Source organism: Schistocerca piceifrons, chromosome 2 (assembly GCF_021461385.2).
Source record: "Schistocerca piceifrons isolate TAMUIC-IGC-003096 chromosome 2, iqSchPice1.1, whole genome shotgun sequence".
NCBI lineage: Eukaryota > Metazoa > Arthropoda > Insecta > Orthoptera > Acrididae > Schistocerca > Schistocerca piceifrons.
Genome location: NC_060139.1, coordinates 995,297,159 through 995,318,451, shown reverse-complemented (window position 1 = coordinate 995,318,451; position 21,293 = coordinate 995,297,159).

Sequence of the window (21,293 nt, the reverse complement as noted above, 5' to 3'; positions counted from 1 at the left end):
AGTTACGGAAACACACAGCGTACGCCGTATAACAACAATGTAACCAATAGTAACTGTTCAAAGTGACGACAGCCAGTCTCAATGCATGAATGGCAACGGCGCATGATATTCTGCCCCACTCTCTCAAAAATCTCTGGTGTCTGTTGTACCAGGTGGCAGGCAAAACGAACCATAACAAGCAGGTTTCTCCGCGAGTATCACATCCAACATCTTGAAGTAACCCCAGAGGAGAAATTCCAGATGTGTGAGATTCGGCGATCGCACTGGCCAAAGATTGGGTTGTTTGTGGGAAGAGACCAAACAGCGAGGTCAAAGGTCTCATCGGATTAGGGAAGGATGGCGAAGGAAGTCGGCCGTGCCCTTTCAAAGGAACCATCCCAGCAGTTGCCTGGAGCGATTTAGGGAAATCACGGAAAACCTAAATCAGGATGGCCGGACGCGGGATTGAGCCGTCGTCCTCCCGAATGCGAGTCCAGTGCACTACCACCTGGCCAAAGACAGAACCTCCCCTTCCACTTCAGTGATGACGGCATGTGTTGTTCTGCAAGCGAACATAAACATCGAAGTTGGCTAGTTGTCTTGTATACCGCTGTGTTGAAACCACATCCTTCCACGGATGACAAGTGGTACAGTCTCCAAGAATTGTGGCAGAACATCTCGCCGGAACACCTGGTAACCTGGACGGCGGCCACTGATGTGGATGGCGTGCGGATTGTCCTAAATCCAGACATGGCTGTTGCGGCTGTTGAAAACTCCATCACGGGTGAATGAGGCCTCACCCATGAAGAATACAAATTGTACGAAGTCGGCGCTACAGCATAGCTGACAGAATCGAACGTGTGGCTCAAATCCCGTTGGTCGCAGTGCTTTTAAACGTTCTTTATCGTAGGGGTGTATACCTATTCCACTAACACTATATCATTCGAAGTGTGCTAGTGCTTAACGCTGTATGGTCGGACACACGATGCAACACCATCTCCTCGAAGTTTGGTGTCTGATATGTCGTTGGTGGGTACCTAGGCCGGATGTCTGTAGAGTAAACGATCCATATTCTCGTTAAGTTGGTATTCATAGACATAATTTTTTTTTTTTTTTACACTCGGGATGACGACTGTTGAGAAAGCGTTCTTTGCACATTCGTGCTGCTTTAAGACCACTACATACTGCTGTATCGTATATTAAATTCATGTCTGCCAACTCTCGTGACAAGTAGCGCTCCATGTTTGACTATGCGCCACGCACTGTACACAGTATACACCTCACCACGGACACATCACAAGCTGTCTGATGCAATGGACAACCGATACCTAGGATAGTGGTGGCGTGCGACGCACGCGGCCGCCAGAAGATACACGTGCTATGAGCCAAGCCGTGTGCAGTATGCCTGTTTTGTGGTCAGGAGTGAACGCTGTTCCAGTGCTGAATAGACATCTGGGATGTTTGCGAAAATGTGGCAGAAGTGCAAGTACTATGGCAATACACGCACTGAAACTGGCGGTCGTAGCTTTGAACTGTTACTCTGAGCGACGTTGTTGTTATAGAGTGTACGTTGTGTACGTTGTTTAACACAATGGATATGCACTTGTGACGATTGGTTCCCTACCTCAATACAACCAGTTGAGGACCCGCTATTTCCTGATTCAATCTGACCCATGAAGATACAGTGTATATGTCAGAGACTTCGGTCTGTACATTAATTGCCTGCTTTTGCTCTCCTCAGAACGAAGTAAAGTAGAGCTGTTTAATTGAGCGTCAAACTCCGCCTTCATTAGTTACTGTTATCTGCACAGACATCACGTAAACTGCTTTTCATATTGTCCTTCCGCTTCTTTATAGTTTCTTTTATCATCTTTATCTTTTTCTTCTTCACTTCCTTTTTTTTATCATTCTTAATCCCAGTTCTGTCTTAACTGTGCGGGCTTTCACATAAAAATGAAATGATGTTGGTGGTAGTGTGGTGGCCCTCAACTAAGTACCCTCTGACTCAGAGTCGAAATATTAAAAGTTTTACCTGGTTCCGTTTTCTAGGGGCTGGGATACATAGTTGCCGCATTACAAGCCAAATACTGCAGAGTCTACAGTATACAACATGAATATACACATGAATCGAATGGTCGAAGGTTCTCATCACTCGGCAATTGCGAATTTTTATTGCAACGTAGAAATTTATACATGAAAGATTGCAATTAAATAAAACGTGCAGGTACTATCTTAACGACTTTAAATGACGAGTACGATAGTAGAAGTACTTTTGGCAGTGCGGTATATTTCAGCAAAACACTTATTGGTGTCGATGGTCCAGCAATTAAGTAAAAGTTGAATAACAGAGAAACAATAGATCACTACTGCACATAATTAGTTATGAACAACAACATAGCTCGCGAGATATTCACTTCTAAATGCGCGCTATGTCTTCACTGTAGAAGTCACGGAAATCTCACAAGTGTACAAGTCGGTACTCCGAAGTATTTCTATCTGCCGCGGCCACGCGCAAACCGCTCATCACCCTCCAAGTCTCTGCCGCGACCGTGCATGTCGTAATGTATGAAACGTACTGATATAAGAGACAGTCAAATGAAATCGAGTGAGATAGATAAAAGTAAGTAAACTCTCTGTGTCCTGTGCGACTGTCCCTCGCGCCGCCCTGTTCAAAACTCCCCTGTCCTCTCTCGAAACGATGCTCTTCTCCGCGGCCACGCCAGCTCTGAACATATAATATTTCCAGGGCGCCACAGCTCGCTCGTTACCTCACAAATGTAACCATCGATCATCAATCTACCAATGCTTCTTTTCTGTCATGATCTGTATTTTAATAAGTGCCATTTTCGGCTTTCTCAGTGTGTGATTATTTTGAAATGTTCACGAGTATCCAGTCGCATGAGTTGGTCCAAATGATGGACTCTTTCTACAGACTGACTTGTTGCCCGCTTCGGATGGTCCTGATGGCTCCTTGTCTTCCACTAGGCACCATTTTGTAAGATGACGCCTTGCGGAAGGAATGCACTCATCAAGTCGCCAACGTTTGCCAAAATATTACATCATTTGGACAGTGTCACCCTGCTGTGTTTTAATGCTTTTACCATAAATTCTTCCATTTTCTGGATATGTTTTTAAGTTGTCATTACTTTATTAAGTACTTCATTTGCTGTTGCAAGGTTTGTTTAAACTTAAACAATGAATTCAGCTGGCTGTATTCCGTGTCAGTCTTGCTGATGTATTAGCCATATGACATTAGTGTAGCAACCACACTTGTCCATTATGTTATGTCTTGTTTTCGTTGTAGAGAAGAGACGAAAAATACGATGTCGTCTGTGAGTGTTCACATCGTCTATGTGTTTTCCACTTACTACCTTCGAAACTAGACATTTTCCTCTAAAAATTATAATGTCAAATTTTTAAATTGCAAATTCTCACGTTTTTCATGTAATCATGTGTAATTTCAAATGTAGGTAAGCTTTTGTCTTTCATTGTATTATTTGACCGCATGTTAACGGCGGGGTATTTACGTAGTTTTTTTTGTAGTGGCTTTAAATCCAGGTTTTGTCTTAGGACTGAAGTATCATACAAAACCGTTATTATACAGTGTGCTCTATAAATCTTCTTGAAGTTGTAGAGGGTACCGAGAAGGTAATATTTTGAATTGAAACCCATGTCCGGAAGAGCACCATTTCTTGTTACAGCGAATTGAAAATATGTTAGTATCGCGTCCACTTTTACAAATAATTTATTAGGCATAGTGCAGTACGTCACTTCTCTTACAATTAATAATGAAAGAACCAAAAATAAAACGGCCTCCTCCACTTGGAGTGTGCGGTGTCTCCTTGCAGTACGAGAGTCAGTCTTGTTGACCTGAAGGTAGCCCTTTCTCGAAGCGAAAAGAATATGCGATGGAGTCAGACGTTGTGGATAACGATCTTGATAAATGCGATGAACAACTCTTCCCTTACCGTGAACTGCTTCGTACAGATGGATCATGTAGGTGTATGCGGCAAACGAGTAGTAAACCGTTGCTGTAACACTCATAGACATGTGAATGAGGCTCCAACCAGGTCAGAAAAGTTTGTAAGGGGATTTTAGAGCATACTGTACACTAGCGGTAACTACTGCTGGAGGAAACGTCGTAATGTATGAAACGTGCTGATATGAGAGACAGTCAAATGAAATCGAGTGAGATAGATAAAAGTAAGTAAACTGTTTGTTATTTCAAAAGTAATCGCCATAACTGTTAATAAATGTACCGCACTGTGAAACAGGACGGCCAATGCCTTCAAGGAAAAATGTTTGCGGTTGCTTACGGAATCATGACTGTACCCAGACATGCATCTCTTCGTCCGAAGGACATCGACGGGCACGAACGTTTCTCTTCAGGTCTCCAAAAATGTGGTAATCGCGTAGGGAGAGATCGGGACTATACGGAGAATGTGTAAGGGTTTCTTAGCGAAAGTTCGTGGCGTGGTCGAAACAACAAGTAAGTCAACTTCCAGAAACTCCTGATTCCCATTTTTTTTTTTTTTTTTTTTTTTTTTTTTTTTTTTTTTTTTTTTTTTTTACTGAAAGGGCTGACTGCTAGTTGAATTTCTGGAACGAGGTAACGAGGTGCTACAATTAAGATCAACCGGTGATAGGGCACTTGACAAAAATTGAAGCTCCCCATTAAGTGCGAATCCCCAGGGATACTGACGGACGGCATCAGTCTGTCGCAGCGTAATTCCCGCCCACATGCTGCCAAGGCTCTTTAGAGTACGCTGCAGAAGAAGAATGTATTGACCAACTTGTCTTACAGTGTGATAAAACAGATCAACAGCTATGGCGATTATTTTCGAAACAATAAACAGTTTACCTACTGTTTTCTATCTGTCTCGTTTTCATTTGACTGCCCCTTAAATTTAATCATCATCATATTCCTTTCAAGGATTAGGCAGTTGCCTGTTTCAAACTCACAAACAAAGTTATTTCCATCTTTTTCTAGGCCTCCCAATATCTCTCCTCCTATTAGGCTTACAGTTCAGGATCTTCTGAGGAGTTCTGTGACCTAGCATTCTCATTAGGTGTTGTCTACAATCTTCACATTTTTAAATTTTTTCATTGGCGCTGAAAATATTTAATTCTGTTGTAATATCTTCGTTCCTAATCATATCTCTTCTTGTGTAGCACTACATTTTTCTTAGGAAGCTCATCCCTCCCGTCTGTTTTTTCTCTTTTCTTTTTTTTGTACCAGATTTCACGTCCATAGGATAACACAGGAACCGCCATTACTTTATAGAATGTCATGATGGTCTCTTTTTGTATTTTATGGGCCAGTGTTCTGCTAATGGTACCACAGACGACTTGGAATTTGTGTACTTTGTTTTCAATATCAGGATCCAATTAAAATTTATAGCACAATCTAAATAAAAGATTTGAGCCACTTGCTCTAAAACTGAATTATTCAAAACAGTTCTTGGCCTGGCGGGATATCTTCCTCGGAATGCCATTATTTCTGTTTATTTGCTCGAAATTTTAAAGTTGCACTTCTTGCAAATTTCGTTCAGCTACTATAGTGATCTTTGGAGGTCATCTTCATTCTTTTGAGTTATATTGATGTAATTAGCATACAAAACTACATCCAGATATTCTTCATTCGTTATCTTAATTCCTTCGTTTACTTTATATTCCCACTTACGAAGAATAAAGTCGACGTAAATATTAAAAAGGGTAGGTGATCGCCCACACCTTTGTTCAAATGGTTCAAATGGCTCTGAGCACTATGGGACTGAACTTCGGAAGTCATCAGCCCCCAAGAACTTAGAACTACTTAAACCTAACTAACATAAGGACATCACACATATCCATGCTCGAGGCAGGATTCGAACCTGCGACTGTAGCAGTCGCGCGTTTCCAGACGGTAGCGCCTAGAACCACTCGGCCACCCCGGACGGCCACACCTTTGTTTAAGGCACTTGTTAATAATTATTTCTTCTAATCGATTCCTACCTGTTTTTATTACAATGCTTGTAGTTTTGTAAAGATTTTTCATTTCCTCTATTAGGCGATAAGGATATCCGCTTTCAGACATAATCTTCCATAAGTTATCACGGCTCACAAGGTCAAAAGCCTTTTCAAGGTCGATAAAGGCCATAGGATTCTATATTAAATTCTGTGTGTTTTTCTAGGATGTATTTAATTACAAACATGTTGTCTGTCCATGAACGACCTGATTTAAATTCATTTTTTTCTTCAAAAATAATAGCATCTGCGATATTCTTCATGCGGTCATTATGTTTGAGTATAGTTTGTGCCGGGCGGAGTGGCCGTGCGGTTCTAGGCGCTACAGTGTGGAGCCGAGCGACCGCTACGGTTGCAGGTTCGAATCCTGCCTCGGGCATGGACGTGTGTGATGTCCTTAGGTTAGTTAGGTATAATTAGTTTTAAGTTCTAGGCGACTGATGACCTCATAAGTTAAGTCGCATAGTGCTCACAAGGGAACCTCCCCATCGCACCCCCCTCAGATTTAGTTATAAGTTGGCACAGTGGATAGGCCTTGAAAAACTGAGCCGGCCGAAGTGGCCGTGCGGTTAAAGGCGCTGCAGTCTGGAACCGCAAGACCGCTACGTTCGCAGGTTCGAATCCTGCCTCGGGCATGGATGTTTGTAATGTCCTTAGGTTAGTTAGGTTTAACTAGTTCTAAGTTCTAGGGGACTAATGACCTCAGAAGTTGAGCCCCGTAGTGCTCAGAGCCATTTGAGCCATTTTTTTGAAAAACTGAACACAGATCAATCGAGAAAACAGGAAGAAGTTTTGTGGAACTATGGAAAAAATTAGCAAAATATACAAACTGAATAGTCCATGCGGAAAATAGGCAACATAAACGACAGTGCGAGCGTAGAAGCGCCATGGTCCTTTTGTTAGCGTGAGCAGCTGCGGGACGAGAGGTCCTTCGTTCAAGTCTTCCCTCGAGGGAAAAATTTGATTTTTTATTTTCAGACAATTATTATCTGTCCATCCGTCCGTCTGATGCGAGATAAATGCGCCGTAGTATGGGGACGCTACACCCCAACAAACATTGAAGCACACTTTTTTGGAAGTGATTATCACATCCACAAGAAAACCTAAATCGGGCAAGGTAGAAGAATCTTTTTACCCATTCGCCAAGTGTACAAGTTAGGTGGGTCGACAACATATTCCTGTCATGTGACGCACACGCCGTATAGAATATATCAGACGTGTTTTCCTGTGGAGGAATCGGTTGACCTATGACCTTGCGATCAAATGGTTTCGGTTCCCATTGGAGAGGCACGTCCTTTCGTCTACTAATCGCACGGTTTTGCGGTGCGGTCGCAAAACACAGACACTAATCTTATTGCAGTGGACAGAGACGTCAATGAACGAAAGGACAGATCATAACTTTGCGGAAATAAAGAAAGTAAACTTTTCACTCGAGGGAAGGCTTGAACCAAAGACGTCTCGTCCCGCAGCTGCTCACACTAACCACGGGACCATGGCACTCCTCAACTCACTTTATCCTTGATGTTGCTTATCTTGCGCATGGACTACTCAGTTTGTATATTTTGCTTATTTTTTTCATAGTTACACACAACTTCTTCCTGTTTTCTCGATTGATCTGTGTTCAGTTTTTCAAGGCCTATCCACTGTGCCAACTTATAACTAAACCTGAGGGGGATGCGATGGGGAGGTTCCCTTGTCAGAGCCATTTGAACCATTCGAACCAGTATAGTTTGTAGTCCGTGTTTAGAAGACTGATGCCACGGCAGTTTTTACGGTCATTATGTTTCCCTTACAGGATCTTAAATTTAAAAAGGACAGTTTAAAAAAGTACAAAACCACCGTTTTATGCACAAGATTCACCACAAGTACGGTAACCCGTCTCTAAGTAGTCTCACGCATCGCTGGTAATTGGTGACGTCCGTGTACACTTGTTCTTGAGAGACCAGAACTGAGGTCGGCCACAGAGCGGCGTAGCCAGAGGCCCTCTTGCGATGGCAGCGGACGCCGTGCGGCTGTTCTCCGACGGCGGTGGCGGCGCCGCTGTCGCAATAGATCACCAGTTTATCTGGGCCGCCTTCAGCCCGTGTATAGGCCGGGCTGTCGCTTGGCGGAGGGGACAAGTTGTCCTGTCGCTATCGTGACCCGTAATCGATGCCGCCATACGTTATGACGGCGCCCATAAAGTCAGCCCGGCGCCGACGGGAAAGCTTACCGTCCGTGCTTCTGCCATATTGAATGTCGTTTACGGTGGTGCTCCGCCCGTATAAGCGTGTGGAAGCGTACATCGTGCCCTTTATGCGGGGCAGTTTGGCACATTTCGTTTAAGATAGCACATATTTGTATCAGATTTGGCGGCTACTACTCGAGATTGCATATATTTCAATTATGATGTTATAAGACACTCTCACCCCGCCGTTAGTGACACCAACGGCTAGATAGTGTAAGGTAACAGCTTAAAATCAATATTTCTTCTATTTCTAAGTTAATCCACCCTACGGGGCCAATGAAAGTATGCGAATTATTAAACCATTTGTTGCCGGCCTCGGTGGCCGAGCGGTTCTAGTTACTGCTACGTTCGCAGGTTCGAATCCTGCCTCGGGCATGGATGTGTGTGATGTCCTTAGGTTAGTTACGTTTAAGTAGTTCTAAGTATAGGGGACTGATGACCCAAGATGTTAAGTCCCATGGTGCTCAGAGGCATTTGAATAAACCAATTGTTGCGGTGAAAAAGCCTGCTTAAGGACGCAACGCACAAAAATTGCATTAAGGGTGTTTTCAGTGGACGTGTCTGACCACAACGAAAATACCGTTGAAGCAAAGGTACTCCACAATCTCTTGTAACAACTCAAAATTAATTTTGAACTGTTTCGTGTCGTTACGTAAATAACGTGGTCGTTTCAGTCTACTATGACAGCAGCAAAATGTTGTGAGGCAGATAAAGGGTGTAAAAATGCTTTATTTCCTGTTACTGAAGTCTGTGTCTGTGTGTGTGTTTATCTGTTCTAAAAAAAACGGTATTGTAACCAGCTTTATAAGGGTTCACTCAAAAGCGGCAAAAATCATCTATGCAGCAACGCGTGCTGACCGCTATACAAGAAAACGACACCCACAGGGTTTTTTTTTTTTTTTTCAGTCATCAGTCTTCTGACTGGTTTGAAGCGGCGCGCCACGATTTCCTGTCCTGTGCTAACCTCTTCATCTCAGAGTAGCACTTGCAACCCATTTCTTCAATTATTTGCTGGATGTATTCCTCTTCATTTTTTCCCATCTACAGCTCCCTCTAGCACCATGGAAGTCATTCCCTGATATCTCAACAGATGTCCTATCATACTGCCCTTCTCCTTGTCAGTGTTTTCCACATATTCCTTTCCTCTCCGACTCTGCGCAGAACCTACTCATTCTTTACCCTATCAGTCCACCTAATTTTCAGCATTCATCGATAGCATCACATCCCAAATGCTTCGATTCTCTTTTATTCCGGTTTTCCCACAGTTCATGTTGCATTACCATTCAATGCTGTGCTCGAAACGTATATTCTCGGAAGTTTCTTCCTCAGATTAAGATCTATGTTTGATACTAGTAGATTTCTTCTGGCCAGGATTGCTCTTTTTGCCGGTGCTGGTCTGATTTTGGTGTCCTCCTTGCTCCGTCCGTCACCGATTATTTTTCTGCCTAGGTATCAGAATTCCTTCACGTCATCTGCGTCGTGACCATCTATCTCGATGTTAAGTTTCTCGCTGTTCACATTTCTGCTACTTCTCATTATATATTGGTTGTTAAAAAATAATGGTAGCGCCCTAAGTGTGTAAGATTTATGGTTCAGCCACGATGTTGTGGAAAGAAGCAGTTAGTCACTATCGAGGAGGCGAAGAGTACGTGAGTTTGAGTCGGTAAGTTGAGTTACTGCATGCGGGTCGAGACATGTTTACGTGTGTCACTATCGGTACTTTGCTACGATAAGTCGGTGTCGATTATCAAGACAGTTGTAGATTATCCGTGAATTTTGTTGGAAAGGTTTCGGAAGTTTGTAATGAGTGGATTTAGATTTTTAAAGGCAACATTAGATGAATTTTATTCGAACGTAGCTTCTCGTGATTTTGTTTTGTACTTGGCATGTCGTCGAGCTATCTTTCAGCGACGGGCTTAGTGTTGCGTTGCTGGTAGACTGTTTTTGTTTGAAGACTAGTATTTATGTGTCGTAGGTACGACCGTAAATCATAGTTTTAATGTCAGCAGTTGTGTATCGCTCACATCAAAGTTTGCCTCTATAAAGATCGGATTCATTTTAAAGAGATAAAATAAACTCTGATTCATTAAAATTAAAACCAAGTATCATCATTTTACCCACGAATCTAAATAAAGTGAAAGAGAATAATCCAGTTTTGAACTTTGACAAAGTAAGTAAAATGAAAGTTTAGTGATCTAACTTATAGCAAGTAGAGCAACCACGCTTAAGTTAGCGATACAAAAATGATGAGTATGTAAAAAGAAAGCAGAGAAGTATTTTATTAAAGTTTAACGACCCAAAGTTTACTATTTACGTAATTTCTTGAGAGGTAACGTTGCAGACACGTTAAAAAATAATTTTGTTGCCAATAAACCTGCTTACGAAAGAATTCTAATTTAGGACAAAAGACTACACTTAAACTTCATGGGCAGAGGTATCTCTAATCAGAGGATGTAGATAACTGTTACTTATTCCCTTAGCAACAAATATATCTTTGGCCTTAGACGTCAACTATCTTACAAGAATAATTAAATGCGGAACCTTTTTATACATTTTGGAACGTGTAAGTGTTGTAATTAAGAGTGGAAATTAATTATCTGAAATAATTTAATGCCAAGCGCATTGTTGTTATTATCTGAATAACGAGTTAAGAGGTGTCAAAATAACGTGGTAGAGTGCGACTGTCAAGTATAATTATGATTAACAACAATTTCACGGTACATTCGTTTGTGGTATGTTGATGATCTCTATTTATGAGATTAACTGAAATGTATCCATGGGATCGTTATAATGTTACAGAATTGGAAAGCATATTTCTCAATTCGATCAGATACACGAGTGCTAATTGTTTTCAGAATTGCTCATACAGTGTTTCAAAGTACCTGTTACCGTCTGAGGGGTTAGACTGGGATCTATTGCGCCTCTCCACGAATTGTTAGCGATTTAATGCATCCATTTTTTTTTCTCGATTTCCTCTATTACTGGGTAGGGGTGACGCCTGAACGTTTTATCAGGGCTAGAGACGTGGACATTCCCTTTCTACTGACTCAGAGGTCCAGTTTGCCAGCGCCAGTAACCATCTGAGACGTGTCTGAGATGTTGAGGCCTGGGGAGACCAAATGAACAGTCTCCTTGAACTGCTTGAATTGATACGCAAGCTACTGAAGTGGAGCAGACTGGAAAGCTTGCAGCCGGCTTAAAGCCACGTCACCTTTAAATTAAGTCAGTAAGAACGGTATCTCATGAAACACAACTGATAAGATCTTTCGTTTTCAACTAATTATTGACAACATTTTACGTAAGAAATAGTGGGAATTCATTTTATTAAGATTATTTGGTAGTATGACTCACAATATGTTTTTGTGGAGACAAACGTATGATAGTATTTTAAACATAGCTGCACAACAGCAACGGTTCCACGTAATAAAATTATAAACAGCCGACCAGTTGCAATGGATAAAAAAGTCAAGAATAGATTTTAACACAAATTAGAGAGCTCTTGCATTACAAAAATATGAGAACGACGACTGGTACTTACAATTTTATATTAGTATGGACTGATGTATCATAGCCGTTTTTACAAATGTCTGCATCGATCCATTTGTCAAAATTAAAATATAGCCCTAAAAATAGGGTTTGTCACGTAAACATAAATTAGTACATGGATGTTGCAGAGCTCACAACCGACTGAGTGTAATCGGCCAGCGTAGTTACTCCGCGGCCAGGGCAGGTGGCGCTCATGGCGCGAATCATGTGCCGATTGGCGTACAAAAGCAACGTGTACATTATCAGTATTAATAACGTCCTTAGATAAAGTAACAATAAAAAGATGGAAAGCGTTTAACACTCCCGTTATAACAGTATGGGAGCGTTGGTACAATTAATGTAGTTATACATCAAAAAGGCAGGTGGCGCTTACGCCGAGAGAGCTACGTACAGTGGCATATACAGCCAGAATATAAAAATTACATTACAATATTAGTGAATCCCACACACGGTATATATGTCAGAACTTTAAAATTGACAATAATGGCTCTTAAGTCAGAATTACGAACCCTGGTCCACAATCCAGTTCATACACATTCGCAGGGAACCAACGTTTTAGAGCCAGACAAAATCACATAAGGGCTGATGTAGTGGCAGCCATACATCGTGAGAAAACCACATTACATAAAGGGTAGTGAGCTTAAAGATTTGAAAGTGCATCATAGCTTCCTGAGAAAATAAACCACTGAGGTTACCATCATTAATGTTATACCATAAGGCATAAACAGTACAGGTTTAAAGCCTTCGAAAAATTGTCTACAAGCAATGTTCAACTGGTCGTTCAGTAAATTACCGTCTTTGAGCTATAGATGTTTAAAAATTTGTAACTCTTCCCACAGATCTAGTCTACGCCCTTTGACTTGTCTGTGTAGGATAACCGTGTCTCCTAACTGTTTAGGCGTATGGCCGGCTATCAAGAGGTGTTCAGCAAAAGTAGAGCTGTGTATATTCGCTCCTTTTTTACCTAATAGGTGTTCTTTATATCTTGTTTTCACAGCTCTGCCTGTATGACGAATATAATATGAAGGGCAGTTATTACAGGTTAGTTTGTAAACACCTGAATTGGAAAACCAATCGCTGGCAATCTCTACTGAATGTACAAGATTTTTTAAAAACTGTTATCTGTAGAGAAGGAGACGTTACAGTTATATTTTTTCTTTAGAAGACGTTTAATCCTATACGATATATTACCCAAGAAAGGAATGGAAATAAATTTTTTAGCTTCTTTGCTATCTGTGGGGAGGTTGTCGCTCTAAGTCGAACAGTTTTGGGAAATTTTCTTATTGAACAAGTAATCGATCATATTCTGATTGTACCCATTATTAGCCGCAATCGCTTTGATGACATTCAATTCCTTTTGTTGATCAGCAGGTGATAAAGGAGTAGTTACCATTCGGTGAATGGCAGAATGAAAAAACGCTAGTTTATGAGCTTTTGGATGAGTTGAGTCAGCAGGGATGACATTATCTGAATACGTTTCCTTACGGAAGGTATTGAAATTGTTAAATCGAGGAAGCTAAGTTTACCTTTTTCATTCTGAAGTTCTTTTGTGAAGGCAATCTTTTCATGTAAACCATTGAAAGTATTGAAGAGAAGCTCTAACTCATGATCAGTACGTATGATAATTAGATACCTTTTTACTACGGTATGTTGATGAGGAGGACAGGGCCACAAAAGTTGAAGACGCAACTGAGGAGGACAGGACCACAAAAGTTGAAGATACCTTTTTGGTTAATATGTGTTATCTATAGTAGCAGTAGAAAAAAAAAGTGTTGCGTTTAACCATGGCGGGTAATTTCGTGAACAGGAATATGGTAGTTTACCAGTTCGGATAGGCGAGCGTGTTAAAGCACAGCTTCCGGGACGGGGGAGTGCAACGGCCTCGTGTCGGATCTGCCTGGCGTATTAACGTCGAAGGTTGGTGTGCCGTCCAGCCTCGATGTGGTTCATATTCCATTAGGTGTTTACCGGTATGGCACGCAAGTCCCACCTCAGTTTCCCGACTCACAAGGATTTAGAAATCTCATACGGAGGACACTGCATGCAGACAGTTGGTGTACATATATTCCGTACCAGGAGGGCGGAGGGGGGGGGGGGGTAGGCAACGGGGTGGCCACAGGATATGGGCATCCGCTACCCCTTAAGCTTACCATGCTAAATCCGTTAACAGCCATGCCAACCCTACGCAGATGCGGGAAAACGCACAGGACAAAGAAGAGGAAGACGATACTTTGTGGTACGGCAGCTTTGTGCTCTGCTTGCAGTGCGGTTCAGCTATATCGTAACTCGTTGCCAGGCTGAAGGCAACCGAGTCGTCCAAATTGCCGAAAAGGCGGCAGCTTCCTGTTAATGTGAGTAATGTAATGTAATGGAGATGAATTGGGAACTCGATCTCATACCGTTCGAATACAACGTTCGTGGTGTGTTGCTTCACACAGTCATCTCCACTAAATATCTAGGCGTATCGTTGCAACGTGACGTAAGATTGAATGAGCTCTGAAGGTCGGCAGTATGGAAGGCGAATGGTCACCTTCAGCTTCTCTGGAAAATTCTAAGTAGCTGTGGTTCATCTACAATGAAGATGGCATACAGAGCACTTGTTGTTGTTCTTGTGGTCTTCAGTCCTGAGACTGGTTTGATGCAGCTCTCCATGCTACTCTATCCTGTGCAAGCTTCTTCATCTCCCAGTACCTACTGCAACCTACATCCTTCTGAATCTGCTTAGTGTATTCATCTCTTGGTCTCCCCCTATGATTTTTACCCTCCACGCTGCCCTCAAATACTAAATTGGTGATCCCTTGATGCCTCAGAACATGTCCTACAAACCGATCCCTTCTTCTGGTCAAGTTGTGCCACAAACTTCTCTTCTCCCCAATCCTATTCAATACTTCCTCATTAGTTATGTGATCTACCCATCTAATCTTCAGCATTCTTCTGTAGCACCACATTTCAAAAGCTTCTATTCTCTTCTTGTCCAAACTATTTACCGTCCATGTTTCACTTCCATAAATGGCTACACTCCATACAAATACTTTCAGAAATAACTTCCTGACACTTAAATCTATACTCGATGTTAACAAATTTCTATTCTTCAGAAACGCTTTCCTTGCCATTGCCAGTCTACATTTTATATCCTCTCTACTTCGTCCATCATCAGTTATTTTGCTCCCCAAATAGCAAAACTCCTTTACTACTTTAAGTGTCTCATTTCCTAATCTAATACCCTCAGCATCACCCGACTTAACTCGACTACATTCCATTATCCTCGTTTTGCTTTTGTTGATGTTCATCTTATATCCTCCCTTCAAGACACCATCCATTCCGTTCAACTGCTCTTCCAAGTCGTTTGCTGTCTCTGACAGAATTACAATGTCATCGGCGAACCTCAAAGTTTTTATTTTTTCTCCATGGATTTTAATACCTACTCCGAATTTTTCTTTTGTTTCCTTTACTGGTTGCTCAATATAGAGATTGAATAACTTCGGGGAGAGGCTACAACCCTGTCTTACTCCCTTCCCAACCACTGCTTCCCTTTCATGTCCCTCAACTCTTATAACTGCCATCTGGTTTCTGTACAAGTTGTAAATAGCCTTTCGCTCCCTGTATTTTACCCCTGCCACCTTTAGAATTTGAAAGAGAGTATTCCAGTCAACATTGTCAAAAGCTTTCTCTAAGTCTACAAATGCTAGAAACGTAGGTTTGCCTTTCCTTAATCTTTCTTCTAAGATAAGTCGTAAGGTCAGTATTGCCTCACGTGTTCCAGTATTTCTACGGAATCCAAACCGATCTTCCCCGAGGTCAGCTTCTACTAGTTTTTCCATTCGTCTGTAAAGAATTCGTGTTAGTACTTTGCAGCTGTGGCTTATTAAACTGATTATTCGGTAGAACACTTGTGCGACTCATTCTTGAGTACTGGTTAAGTGTTCGGGATCCCCACCAAGTCGGATTGAAGGGCGAGACAGTAGCAATTCAGAAGCATGCTGTTACTGGTAGGTTTTGCATCACATGAGTATTGCGGAAATGCTTCGTGAACGAAGATAGGTATACCTGGAACGAAGGAAACGTTCTTTTCGAGAAAAACTATTGAGAAAGTTTAGAAAACCTGTATCTGCGACAGACTGCAGAACGTTTCTACTGCCACCAAAACGGACATCGCGTAAGGGAGTGAAGAAAAGGTAAGATAAATCACGGTTAGTACACAAGCGGCATTCGCTTTCCCCCTCGCTCCACTTGCTAGTGGAACAGGAAACGTAATGACTAGCGATGATTTAAGTTGCCGCAGACAGGTTGGTTGCAGGGGCTCAAAAATGGTTCAAATGGCTCTGAGCACTATGCAACTTCTCAGGTCATCAGTCGCCTAGAACTTAGAACTAATTAAATCTAACTAACCTAAGGACATCATACACATCCACGTCTGAGGCAGGATTCGAACCTGCGACCGCAGCGGTCGCTCGGCTCCAGACTTCAGCGCCTAGAACCGCACGGCCACTCCGGCCGGCGCAGGCGCTCAACTGGGCTACTCCTAAACAGCACACGGCCATCGTTGGCACTGAGGCAGAAGAGGCTTTTGTCAGGAAACAAAAAAGATCTCCACTCTGTCCTCCAATGAGCTCTCGTTTGACACCACTGGGTTTAGTGGAATGCGCGTTACAAAGCGTCTGCCGGCCGGTGTGGCCGTGCGGTTAAAGGCACTTCAGTCTGAAACCGCGTGACCGCTCCGGTCGCAGGTTCGAATCCTGCCTCGGGCATGGACGTGTGTGATGTCCTTAGGTTAGTTAGGTTTAAGTAGTTCTAAGTTCTAGGGGACTGATGACCACAGATGTTAAGTCCCATAGTGCTCAGAGCCATTTGAACCATTTGAACAAAGCGTCTGACCAGTAGCTGACCTTGAAGTAACAGATTTGTAACCGCTCGTGGCGTCACTTTGGTGCCAGATTCTGCTTCCCTCTCGTTGGTCCCACGTTGGTGCCCGGTCTTCTTGCGGCTGCACCTTATTGTGACCATGTCCGCTACCGAGCAGTGGCTATTCCCATAAGCACGATGATACAGATGTGGACACGACACCTTACAAGTATGCGGAACGTAATATACAGGGTGAATCACCTAACGTTACCGCTGGATATATTTCGTAAAGCACATCAAATACTGACGAACCGATTCCACAGACCGAACGTGAGGAAAGGGGCTAGTGTAATTGTTTAATACAAACCATACAAAAATGCACGGAAGTATGTTTTTTAACACAAACCTACGTTTTTTTTAAATGGAACCCCGTTAGTTTTGTTAGCACATCTGAATTTATAAACAAATACGTAATCAGTACCGTTTGTTGCATTGTAAAATGTTAATTACATCCGGAGATATTGTAACCTAAAGTTGACGCTTGAGTACCACTCCTCCGCTGTTCGATCGTGTGTATCGGAGAGCATCGAATTACGTAGGGATCCAAAGGTCACCGCTTTCACCCGTTTCATGTGTCGCTACATCAGCAATTACATGGTGATGACTTTAATCATCGAGTGCAATTCTGTCAATGGGCATTAACAGAGAATGCGTTGCAGTTCTACCTGTTTACCGATGAAGCAGGTTTCACAAACCACGGGGCAGTGAATCTACGAAACATGCATTACTGGTCCGTGGACAATCCTTGCTGGCTCAGACAGGTAGAGCGACAGCGACCGTGGACTGTAAATGTATGGTGCGGAATCATTGGCGACCACCTCATTGGTCCTCACTTCTATGCAGGGGCCCAAACAGCTGCAACATACATCGCGTTTCTACAGAATGATCTGCCAACGTTGCTCGAAAATGTCCCACTGGAAACGCGTCGACGTATGTGGTATCAGCACGATGGTGCACCTGCACATTCCGCAGTTAACACTAGGCTGACCCTTGACAGGATGTTCGACGGGCGTTTCATACGACGTGGAGGACGCATAAATTGGCCAGCCCGTTCTCCAGATCTTACACCTCTGGACTTCTTTCCGTGGGGTACGTTAAAGGAGGATGTGTACCGTGATGTGCCTACAACCCCAGAGGACATGAAACAACGTATTGTGGCAGCCTGTGGCGACATTACACTAGATGTGCTGCGGCGTGTACGACATTCATTACGCCAGAGACTGCAATTATTTGCAGCAAATTATGGCCACCACATTGAACATCTATTGGCCTGACGTGTCGGGACACACTCTATTCCACTCCGTAATAGAAAACGGAAACCACGTGTGTACGTGTACCTCACCCCTCATGGTAATGAACATGTGCGTCAGTGAAAAAGACCAATAAAAAGGTGTTAGCATGTGGACGTAATGTGCTGTTCCAGTCTCTTCTGTACCTAAGGTCCATCGCCGTTCCCTTTGGATCCCTATGTAATTCGGTGCTCTCCGATACACACGATCGAACAGCGGAGGAGTGGTACTCAAGCGTCAACTTTAGGCTACAATATCTCCGGATGTAATTAACATTTTACAGTGCAACAAACGGCACTAATTACGTTTTTGTTTATATGTTCAGATGTGCTAACAAAACTAACGGGGTTCCATTTTTAAAAAACGTAGGTTTGTGTTAAAAAACATACTTCAGTGCATTTTTTTATGGTTTGTATTAACCAATTACACTAGCCCCTCTCCTCACGTTCGGTCTGTGGAATCGATTCGTCAGTATTTGATGTGGTTTACGAAATATATCCAGCGGTAATGTTAGGTGACTCATCCTGTATATCGCTTCTTGACTCGACGACGGCCGAATAATGCCGTAAAGCGCCGACAACCAACAGTGAATGGTCAGTGGTGTGACGTACAGTGCACCACCGACACCTTGATACGGGGACGCTCGCACTATGGTATCAGGTGGTAAATGGGAAATACGTAACTCGTTACAGGTTGTATACAATTCATATGAGCGAATGAGCCACTATGTCCACAGTGCAATGTTATAGACATAGAGGAACATCGCCTGATATGCGGGCCTTCGGCGGACGTGTGGTGCTTGCTTCAAAAAATGATCGCCTTCTTCCATCGGGTGACGCCGCAAGCAATAGAACCAACGATACAAGTTCTTACAGGTATGACCTATTATCCCCGAGCGAAGACAAACACAGTGACTTGGATTCGGGGTCTGACTGTGCTTTACCTTTTCCGAGAGGGCAGTAAGAAAGTACTAGACTTTTGGGCCTTACTACAAGAATATCACTCACAGATTATGAGACATCCGAAATTTAGAACATATTACGCTAATGTTTTGTGGAGTGCCTTTCTTGATACCCCGCCCAGTTGGGGTGTCCCGGGTAGGAAATGTAATTATTGCCTATAAGTATTCAAAACAAGAAAGGGCCGACTGGTGTGGCCGAGCGGTTCTAGGCGCTACCGTCTGGAACCGAGCGACCACTACGGTCGCAGGTTCGAATCCTGCCTCGGGCATGGATGTGTGTGGTGTCCTTAGGTTAGTTAGGTTTAAGTACTCCTAAGTTCTAGGGGACTGATGACCTCAGAAGTTAAGTCCCATAGTGCTCAGAGGCATTTGAACCATTTTGAACAGGAAAGGACCAGGGCAGTGGAGAGGATCCAACACCATACTTGAAGACGTACCGGGCACCAACGTGACGTAGAACAGGATTAGCGAGGAAAGCGCCCAAGAAGAGAGACGGGTCCGTAATTGTTTTGTACTGACAGAAGCAGTTTATGTTTTTTTTTTATTGTTACACCATCATGAAACAGAAATTCCACTTATTTACGTTTTCCAGAAATATTTTACTTTATAAAGGACATCGTCTTATTTAAAACAAAAACTGGTAGAAGCAGTTTTTGTTTGTTATTGTTACACCATTATGTAAAACGTAAGTCCACTTATTTACGTTTTCCATTAATATTTTATAACGAACATTGTCTTTGACACCTGGGTGGCAGGTACTCAGAGAGCGCACAGGATAAGGTAACGATAGTGGATGGGACCGTAAACAGTTCCTGTGAGTTGTACAGTCAAACACACAACTTTATTTTTCGAAGAATCACTTACTTACACATTGCTTTAAAACATCACAATTAGACAATAAGGCAGAAGGCCTAGTAAAAGAAAACTTGAGATGCTTTCTGGGCTGAAGGCCCGAAACCACACCAAAAACAAGAACAGTTGAAGGACAAGTATAAATAAGACACATTAATAAATAATTTTTTTCTAGGCAAATTACAACAGAACGGCCGAAAGCGTAATTAAAGAAATACTAACTTATTGAATGGCTGAAGGCCACAAACAAATTTGAAACAACGGCTGAAGGTTTGAACAACTAGTCAGACAAACAATTTAAAATAAATTCGTTCCTTCTTATAAAAAAATTTCCTTTAAATAATACACACGGCTGAAGGCATTATTAAAAGGGGTTTACGTAAGTCATCGGCGGAAGGCGACACATAACACATCGAACAACTAACGGCGTAGGGTCTGGATTACAAACAATTTCAGATAGAACAAATTGTAAGGAAATATATTTTTTTAAACCAAAATCAATTTTTGAAATTTTAATTTAACACGGCTGAAGGCCTTTATGTAAAATATAAAAAGAACTGAATTAATACACGGCCGAAGGCCTCGCACAATACTTCAAACTAAAATGAAGATCACAATCTAAAACAAACAGAACAAGTTGTGCTCAGAAGTGTTCCAAGGGTCGGCCTGAGAAGGTAGCTCAAACATAAGGTGAGGCGAGACAGGCAGCCAAGAGTTGAAGTTAAATAATCGGATGGCAACCCAAACTAGAGACGACCCAAGGACCGACCAACAATTTAACCAATTCCCTTCCTTCCGAAAAACGGCACAACGATGGAAAATATCGGCCGAGGAAGAGGATACAAACAGCACTACGTCATCAAAAATTGGCGTCTAAAAACTGCCAAGGGCACAATAACCACTCTAAGCAAATTATGAACCAAAAAGGCTGTAGAACTACACGCCCTGCTGGACAGCATCAACACGACGAAGAAAGGCACGCTACCGGAAAACTAGCTAACGACCAGGGCAGGTAACTGGGACGTTAACGGCCACAGGACAGGAAATACCGCTGGTGCACTTCATAGGCAAGTAACAGTCAATTTAATAATAAATCACATTATAGGAAGACGGCTGCAAGATTTCGCCACCTCCAACACATCATACGTTGCTGCTAGCCCAAACAGTCCAGGGAGCAACAACCCGCAAATGAACGAAGAGATGTCACAATTGTTGAGGTTTCATAACAGGTTAATTGATCACTCAAGTTCATCGTCCAGGTTCGGTGGGCAACGAACTTTGTCGCTCTCGCAGCTACCGCCTCAGGATCCGACAGGACGTGCACGTCGCCAGTGGTCCTGGCCTGGCCTCGCGCCATGGACACTTACTTACTCACTGCTCCATCCCAATCGACTGACTCAATCTAGCATGCATTAAAATAACTGCTCAGTCAAAGCCACGCAAGCTACACATGGTTCGGCGAAACACTTCCACATACAACTCGAACAATATTAAAACCAGTCACTGTGGAACAACTAGGAGGAATCACAAA